General features: G+C 42.3%; 1 long non-coding RNA gene across 1 annotated transcript; it reads right to left on the bottom strand.

Moving 5' to 3' along the window:
• Window positions 1-8,326: 8,326 nt before the first annotated feature.
• LOC111947316 (uncharacterized) lies at window positions 8,327-9,459 on the bottom strand. The gene is made up of 3 exons (XR_002873120.2): window positions 9,320-9,459; window positions 9,056-9,129; window positions 8,327-8,655 (listed from the first exon to the last, which is right to left on the bottom strand). It is a non-coding gene; the product is annotated as an uncharacterized LOC111947316 (long non-coding RNA).
• Window positions 9,460-9,731: the final 272 nt, after the last annotated feature.

The raw sequence follows: 9,731 nt of genomic DNA, 5'->3' as shown, positions 1-9,731 counted from the left end.
TATTTAGTTTCAGTTCGTTTTATACACACAACAGTTTTAGTTTTCTGTTTTTTTAAAACTCTTGTTTTTATTTTTATTTAACGAAAAAAAAATTTCAGTTCTAGTTTTAGTCTTTTCGTTCGTTTTCGTTAACTATAATAACCTTGGTGCTGAAAGCCTTGCATAACGACATGGGGCACATGGGCATTGAGCGCAGCCTTGATTTGGTGCGTCAACAGTTCTTTTGGCCCAGGGTGGCAGGAGATGTGGATCAGACAATTAAAACCTGTGACCGGTGTGTTTGGTGGAAAGCCTTACCTGAAAGAGCCGCTCCATTGGTGAACATAAGAACGTGTCGTCCTCTTGAACTTCTGTGCACGGATCTTTTGTCACTGGAACCGGACAGTGCCAATACCAAAGACATCCTGGTTCTCACGGATCATTTCACAAAGGTCTCTCTTGCCATACTTACCCCAAATCCGAAAGCCAAAACAGTTGCAAAGTTTCTGGGAAGAGTTTATAGTTCATTAAGGCATCCCAGAGCGCCGGCACTCTGATCAAGGCCCAGACTTTGAGTCAAAGTTGATTAAAGAGCTCTGTGAAGTTGCTGGGATAACTAAAACCAGAACTACTCCCTACCATCCTCGAGGAAACCCGGTGGAACGTTTTAACTGAACGCTCTTGAACATGTTAGGGACATTAGAGGCTAAACAAAAGTCCAAATGGAGGGAGTATGTGAAACCTCTAGTGCATGCTTATAACTGCACAAAGAATGAGGTCACAGGGTTCACGCCTTATGAACTCCTTTTTGGTCGTTCCTCACGACTCCCTGTTTACTTGGCTTTTGGTTTACCTGTTCATGACCCTCCTAGTGTTTCCCATTCAGAATACGTAAAAAACCTTCATTCACGCCTAGAGGAGAGTTTCACAGAATTCACTCAAGTCCAATGAGAAAAACAAACGTTTCCAGAGGGTAATACCCTGTATTTTAGAGGTTGAAGACAGAGTTCTGGTTGAAATGTCCACCTACGTGGGAAGCACTAGCTGGAAGATAAATGGGAGCATGACATCTATGTGGTAACCAAGCGTGCTGGCAACCTCCCTGTCTACTCTCTTTCCACGCTCTCTTTCCCCCCGTGCCTCCCTGCTCTCTGGCTCTGGGGGCATCGCGGCGGTCCTGGTGGCCCTGGCCTGGGTGGCGGATGTGATCGTCCGGGGGGCGGTTGTTCCCTGCCTGCTGCCGTGTGGCATTGGGGGGTTCCGGCTGCCGCTGCTGCTGTGGCGGGGGTATTGGTGTGGGGGTGGCTGGGCACTCTCCCTCCTTCTTTTCACATTCCACCATCCATTTTAGAAGAACATAAACACTCACCTGAGCACAGGTGTTAGCTCACCTTTGCACTAACAGTTTGCATGATTGAATGAATGAAATTTCACTCTAGTTGGTTTAAAGGCATAAGTATGCGTGTGTGAACACTATCTTTTTTGAGTACATGTTGACATGTGGACATTTTTGCAGCTAGCAGGTGTGTTTATAACATTTGAGTGTGTGTGTGGACAGGCCCTGCCCTTTTTGTACTACATTTGAACCTTACCGTAATGATAACCAGTAAACTTGCTGCTCTATGCTGCTTCATGGTCTTATCCCCCCCCCTCCTACTATCAACCACTTTCCTCCCCCCCCCCGTCTCTCTTAACATCCCTCTCTTTTCTTCCCTCCTTTCCTTTTCCATCCGGTCCAACACCAAAGATTTTCAAACATGATTGAAATTAATAAAGTTTGGCCTCAATTACAAAAGGGGTTTATTCAGACATACCTTTGGTTTGTCTGAAGATGAACAACCCCTCTTGTTAAAGTAAAATATGTCCAACACAAGAGGCCCTTAGTTCTCATCTGCCTGGCCAGCTGTTGGACAGGACAAGTTAAAAAAAAAACAACCTCCCTGTCTACACCATAAAACCTGAGACAAAGGATGGGCCGAGCCACACACTTCATCGAGACCTACTCTTACCTTGTGGGTTTCTCCCAGCAAGTCCTGTTCAGTCTTCTAATGAAGAAACCTCTCCGGTTAGACCAAAAACACGGAGTCAGTCCAAACTCCAGTCCAACTCTGTCGGAAGAAGATGCTGAGTCTGTCTTTTCAGAAGGTTCGGTTTTGTCACCAGTAAGGTTCCGAGTGCAACGACCTTCAGGGCAGCCACAGCTTGAACAGGAAGCTTTGATTGCTGCATCTTCCCATCAACCGCAGTAGTTTCTTCTGCTGATCTTCAACTCAAAATAACACCACGGTTCCTTCATCTTTGGGTGCACAAGGGGCTAACTTGCCTGACGTTGCAGAACCCGTGCTGATACCTGAAAGTGATCCCTCCAATTTTGCCAGTAACGAGTCTGAACAACCTGTGGAAGTTCCTGTGGAAGAAGACTTACCTACCGACGTTTCCATAACCTTACTTGATGTCGGGTTGTCTCTGGAGTCTGAGGTTGGAGATGCTGTTCAATCTGAGTCATCACCAGAAGTTGCGAACCCCAACACCACCGTTGTGCCTTGTGATCTTATAGGGAAAGATTTAACACCTAGACGATCTACTCTGCAACGTAGACAGCCAAGTAGGCTTCAGTAATCAGTGTTGGGAAATCCGCTTATTTCCGTTATTCAAACACTATTTCAGAATGTGTCAAATGGTTATTCGAGTGCTTTGGATCAAGCCATTGCAGCAGACTCATCTTAGGCGATGCATTGATATGCGACGTGTACGCGGATGAACTAAAGCGGGGAGGGTGTAACCTATGTAGTCCTATACTGTTCATAATTAAATAAATAAATATTTAATTAAATAAATAAATATGGCCTCATGCAAATACACAATCAACCAATAAATCTCTCATAAATATATAAAAAAATCATGAAATTGTGAAAAACCTGGACACAGATTTTAAATTAGCCATTATATTATTCAATATATTTCATTTTGCTTTAAAAACCTGTTCATTATTTCAAAACAGCATTTTAAGATATTCATTTTTAATCATGTGGAATATTATTATAATTGTTTCTTTTTTCAGAAGCTCGTATTTCAAAATCAATATTTTCCAAAGTAGCTTTGTTTTTATTTCATGTTGCTGTTTTTCACAATGGCGTATGTATTTCATGAAGAGCTTTTTCAGGAGAATGAGTCTGTCAATCAGTGAAAGTGGGCGGGATCTAAACGCTCATTGGCTCATCCATGGAAATCGACTCATATTCCTCGATACCCGCTCAGCGGTGTGCCAGTCAGAGAGATGACATGTTTCAGTGATATCCGCGCAGCTTTGCTGACATTAGAGATCAAATAGAGACAAACCATCTGTCTGCTGCAGAAGATGCACACATGGACGACTCTGTTTTAGTAGTTTGAGGGTTTGTGTGGACCAAACCACAGAGGAGCTCCGGTGGTCCAAATCTTGGTGTCCCCCGTTGAAACACTCATTCTTACGCCATTCACTCAGAGCTCACAACGTGCCTCACACTGTGTTGGCTCACAGGAGGCGAGCTGGCAGACCCAACTACCCCTGGCTGCAGCCTGCAGAACTGCACAACATAGTGGAATGCTGGAACGCTGAGGAATGTGAACACGCTGTGGAATGTTAACCCCGCCCACATTGAGCCTGTCTTCTTCTTTGGTTTTACAAGTTTCAATGTGCAATATTGCCACCTACCGGTTTTTAAGGAGTTTTTCCTTACCGTGAAGGGGGGGGGGGGGGGGGGGGGGTCTAAGGGCAGGAATATCAGTTTAGTTTAGTGTGTTTTGTTAAAGTTTAGTATTTTCCTAATGCATTCGTTGTATTCATGATCCCCTTTTTATTGTTTTTCATTGCGCTAAATAAAAAAAAAAATTAATTGAATTGGAGAATTTATACAGTGATTCCTGTCTTCTTATGCCTTTTACAAGTTTCCATGTGCATGTATTAGGGAGTTAATAAATTCTGTTTGGCCTCACAGACTCAAAAAAATAACTCATTGGATGAACTCAATTTAATTGTTTTGTCAGGATTTACATCCAATAAATATGAGTAACCCCACCTCAAAGAAAATTCTTCCATGTAACGAAATATAATCGAGTTAATCGAACTCAGTTTTATCAAGAAAGGCAAAGGAAAAAAAAAACAAGCAACAGCAGTCTAATGCCAGATTTGAACTCACAACCTCTGAGTTATAAACCCGCCAACTAAGTCATTGAGCTATCACTCCGGGGATGAAATGAGGCTACCGGCATAAATAAATAGATTCCTTATTTCTATAAATGACGCTCTTCATGTATCGTCTTATTGGGAGAAGCCGAGTTGAAACGATTTCATGCCACAGTTTCGTTTTTTACGTGGAAAAAACAAACTAAAGTTTTCACTTTTGAAAAGTCGAAGGATTTGAAGGACTAATAGTCATACCAGGCATTACATTAGATGAAGGAGTTGAACATTTTAATAGTTGAATGGTTAAAATAGGTGAAAAATTGTAGCCGTGAGACGGCAAAAAGCATAAAGAGAAACAGGAAAACAGCATTCAACAGCATGCCCCTTACTTGAACTCAATTATTTTGGATTACTGGAGTTATAGGGGAAACTATTAATACATTTTGTGTTAGGTCAATTAAATTTAGATACAATCTTTTAAAATAAATATTTTTAAATAAAACAAACAGAATTTTATTGTGTTACATGAAAGAGGGGCTTGAATCATTTTTTTAAATGATACTTAAAAAAATTGCACCATTCAAATTTCCCTCCCTCTGTTCTCTTTCTTCCTCATACAATTCACAGTGACACAAAATGCGCTCCACTGATTCTTCCCCTTTCCTGCAATCACAACTGCTTTGACAAAGGTGAATCAAATGCACGGGCTCAGCGTGGGCGGGGTTAACATTCCACAGCAGACGGGCTCAATGTGGGCGGGGTTAACATTCCACAGCGTGTTCACATTCCTCTGCGTTCAAAGCATTCCACTATGTTGACCCATTCTGCAGGCTGCAGCCAGGGCTTACTCGGCGGACCGACAGACTCAGACCAGGCAGCTGCGCAAAGTGGAACAAGCCTGCTGAGGCCTCCTGAACCTTATGATATTTTTTTATTTTCAATGAGACAATGATTATAATCAGGTCCTCTGATTTTATTTTTTCCCTCCCGGGAATATGTTGAACCTGCGATGACGTTTCTGACCGTGGTCGGAAAACGCAGCGGAGATCCGGGATTGATTGAGCAATTCTGCAGCCAGGGCTTACTAAAAGAATCAGGCTATGTACCGTAATTTCCGGACTACAAGCCGCTACTTTTTTCCTGCGCTTACAGTCCTGCGGCTTAATCAGTGACGCGGCTAATTATTGGATTTTATTGGCGGCCGACGTGTACGTATTTTTGGACACAGTGAATGGTTTGAATTCTCTAACATCAAACACAAGTCATTTGTTTTTCAACACACCTCTAAGCAGCCAAACAGCATGGAGCTGACTTCAGGTCTTAGACACTTCAGTCATGGTTCAACAAAACGAAACACGCATGTCCAGCCGCATCCCAGAATCCTTTGGTGCCATTAGACCCAACGTGCACGTGATCGCCGCTACAATATGATGAAGCTTTCAAAAGTTAAAAGCAATCGTTAAAAGCAGCGTGAAAAAATCACCAACGGGTTTGGAAAAGCCGGTCAGCTGCGTGACGGAGAGAACAGCGCATGCTCAGGAGTGCATTTACCTCTGAGTCATAGTGACTCGGCTGGCTGCACGTAAATATGTGGCAATAATATCAGCCTTTATTTTGTCGGGACACGACTGGAAACACAAATTGACGTGGTCGTGTTAACGGTTTCTAAGGACTGAGCAGAGTTTTGCATTGAAACGCTCACAGCCTCCGTGTGAGCTGGAGACTGCGTGTCGTGTGAGCTGCGGGGCCGATGGCAGTCTGAAGGCTCCCACACGTAACAACGCATCCGCCCCTCATACACAAAACGTACAGTATTAAGTCCGATTGCTCTGCACAGACACGATTTGCTCCGTCCACCGGCGCAATGGGGACGAAGCGCTCCTCCCTGTAGCCGCGCTGGCCAGAGCTGTCGGAGTAGATAGGAAGGGGAGACAAGGAGCGCGCGGGAGTGCGGAGGCGTCGAGCCATTCTGCAGGCTGCAGCCAGGGCTTACTCGAGGCGTCCGCGGAGCAAGTGTTTGTTGTGGAAGGAAACTTCTGACCCACGCGCCGCGAGGAGGCGCGCGTATCGCGCTGAGGCGCGCGCTTTTCAGTCGCCGCTGCTGTATTTTACCGGTGTGTTTTTTAACCAGCCCTGTTACTCCCATAACGCTGCCGCGACACAAGCGGAAGGAGAGCTGTACCCGTTCACCCCTCCATGCACTGCTGCTCATTCTTAAACACGTACAACAGAATGGCGAGCCGGGCGTTGGCCCCGCCTTTAGCCCCTAAGACTCATGGGAAATGGGGGATCGGGGATGTAAATTTCCTCATCATAACTGAGGGATGTAATGTTGATTATATGGTTACTGTTTGTAATTTTATGTATGATACCTAGATTGTCAATAAGTTAAAAAAAAAGAATAAAAATAAAAACCATAACTGAGGAACTTGTGAACAGAATAGACGTGCATACTGTTTGGCAGATGCAGATAAACTCAAAGACATGAGCCTGAGGCAAAAATGACTCCACCCACTGTGTGCTAATAAATCACACTTACACTCTGAGTCAGGAAGTGATCCGTCAGGATGACAATGTTGCCTAATTCATGCGGCTTGTACCCCGACGCGGCTTGAGTATGTATAAAATTAGTTAAACACGTGAAAATGGGTGGGTGCGGCTAATAATCGGGAGCGCTTTGTAGTCCGGAATTTACGGTACTTTGGAGGAAACCTTTTTTACGCTGCTGGGCGCTCTGATACACGTGATTTAAGACGTAGTTTGACTGCAGGACCTGAAGCAGAGACTCTCTGGGATCATCTCATGAACTCAAACATGGAAACATTGTCATTATGTGGAAATATTCAAAATAAATAAACCTGATCTTTTAACACTCCGTGTGCATTGTGCATCCATGCATTGTTACTGAGATAAGCACAAGATAAGAGATAAGCAACCGCTCCGTGTGGCTATAAGGTTAAAAAACATTAGCTGGTTGCCCCTCCCACACGCGGCATGTTGGGTTCATGGAACTCCAGTTCATAAAAGTTTTGTGGAAGATGAAGATGAAAATTGCCGAACCGACCACAAAATCGCCTGAATTATGCACACTCACCCAAAGCCACTTTTATCTGCAAATTTAGAACCAAAACTGCCCAATTTCTGGTAACACTGTGGATGTGTTGAGGTGCATACTCCCCCCAGTGGTGAGGGGTGTGCATTGCGCCGTCAGGTTCGCTGAAGCATCTTCGATCGATGTAGTTAGGTTGCTGCTGCTCATGTCTGAGTAAAGGAGTAGCCAATCACAAAAGTGTCTCCGCCTTGTCTAGTTTGACTGACAGACAGACCCATTCTCCTGAAAAAGCTCTTCATGAAATAAATAAGCCATTGTGAAAAACAGCAACATGAAATAAAAACAAAGCTACTTGGAAAATATTGATTTTGAAATCCAAGGTTCTGAAAAAAGACGTAGAATTATAATAATATTCCACATGAATAAAAATGAATATTTTAAAATGCTGTTTTAAAATAATGAACAGGTTTTTAAAGCAAAATGAAATATATTGAATAATATAATGGCTAATTTAAAATCTGTGTCCAGGTTTTTCACAATTTCAGGATCTTTTTATATATTTATAAGAGATTTATTGGTTGATTGTGTATTTGCATGAGGTTATATTTATTTTTTTAATTAAATATTTATTGAATTAATTATGAACAGTATAGGACTCCATAGTAACCCAGATGAAAATCTACGCTATCACTTTAAATGACACTCTGCGCTATCGCTCCTAGTGAAATTCTGCGCTGTCACTTTAAATTTGCCGGTTCCCTTGCACTGTGGAAGAAAATCACAAGACTATAAATCCTGGGGTGACGTGGCTTTCGTTTTTTGAGGCATCTCAAAGCACCAACAGGTGTGCATGCATGGGGGAGCTGGGCTGAGTACCGCTGCTGCAGACAGGGCCGGCCCTGGTCTTCTGGGGGCCCTAAGCGAAATTTAATTTGTGGGCCCTCTAACTGGACAGCAGCACCAAAAAAACGCAACTGTTGTTGTAATATAAATGAGATCTGTCTATTAATACATTTTTGAATTATTTTTGCTGCCGAAGAATTGAATACAGTATATTAGCTGCATGTTGGATGCACATTAAGTGGTGCCAAACAAATTTTAAATGCAAAGAAAAAAAGGAATGACAAATGTATATATAAATAGATATATATTTTTAATGTAACATTAGGTCCTCAACAAATGACATTCACAAAACTCCAAATTATTAAAAACAGCAACTTAATAGAAAATCAAATAACGATAAAACAATCCAACATAAAGAACACAACAGCTCAATGAGGGGATTTTGGAAAGTCAGAGTCTTTATCAGTCTGAAAAGGACCTCTCTGCACCAAATCCATTCTTACTGGATCAGAGACTGTGGTTGGTCATTCAGCTGGACCAACTGGATTTGAGGTACCGGTAGGTGGGATTTTGGATCCAGTAGGCTCCTCTTTCATACACGCCTCTCTTGGAGCCTCTGGAACATAAGATACAGAACTTCAATAAAAGCAAACAGTGAAAAGTAAAACAGTCAAATGTTTCCCTTTCAACAGTAGAAGTGGTGACAGCAGTTTCTTCTGCAGCTAAAAAACAAGAATTATTATTATACAATTATCAATGATAAAGTTAATAAAATATCTATAGCAGAATACTAATAATAGTTTTGTGGCTCATTTAAAATCTGTGTACAGGTTTTTCACAATTTCATGATCTTTTTATATATTAATAAGAGATTTATTGGTTGTGTATTTGCATGAGATCATATTTATTAATTTAATTATGAACAGTTTGGGCACCATACTTTTGAGCTGCTGTTTATGAAAAAGGGGTTATGCAGACACTGTTTTTTTAATTACTTTACATGCTTTTAAAATTACCTGAGATGACATCTTCAGTGAAGTCAGGATCATCTTGGGATGTGGACGCTGCACAACCTCCAATATTTTTGATACTTTTTGAGAGCAGAAGAAGAAACTGAATCAGAATTAGTTTCGAGTTTTCCATTGGAAATTACGACAAACGGGGTCGTTATGTGTGGAAACTTCACCTCGGATCAATTAGTATCTTACGTAAAAATTGCGCAGCTGCACAGAAAGACTGGATAATGTAAAAAATACGGCCCCAACATCTTCCAAACTTACCTTTTGATTGGTGTTGAAGTTCTTCGTCTTTTTCTGTGGCATGAAGTTCTCTTGTTGTCGCTTTGATCAGCGTGACAAAATGTGCTTGTTTTTTTCTTTTCCCCAACTTTATTGATACAAACTCCTCTCGTAAATGCACACTGTTCCAGGCTCAGATGCAAATATGTTGACCAATCGTTGCTAAGAGTGGTGTAACGTCATTATTTGGGTTGCCAGATTGGTTCAAGTGTGCTGACAGGGGGGATCATCAAAGTGCAGGCAACTTTCTTTTGCACAACATTCAGAGCGCACCTTGGTACGGAGGTTCTATGAAATGGGTTGCCAGATTTGGGTCTTTTTTATATTATTTTTGTCGCCACTTCGGGGCCCTGGTGGTGACGGGGGCCCTACGCGGCTGCGTAATTCGCGTATA

This window comes from Oryzias latipes, chromosome 4 (assembly GCF_053564925.1).
Source record: "Oryzias latipes strain Hd-rR chromosome 4, Olatipes_Hd-rR_3.1".
Classification (NCBI taxonomy): domain Eukaryota; kingdom Metazoa; phylum Chordata; class Actinopteri; order Beloniformes; family Adrianichthyidae; genus Oryzias; species Oryzias latipes.
This window is presented reverse-complemented; position numbering and strand designations above follow the sequence as displayed.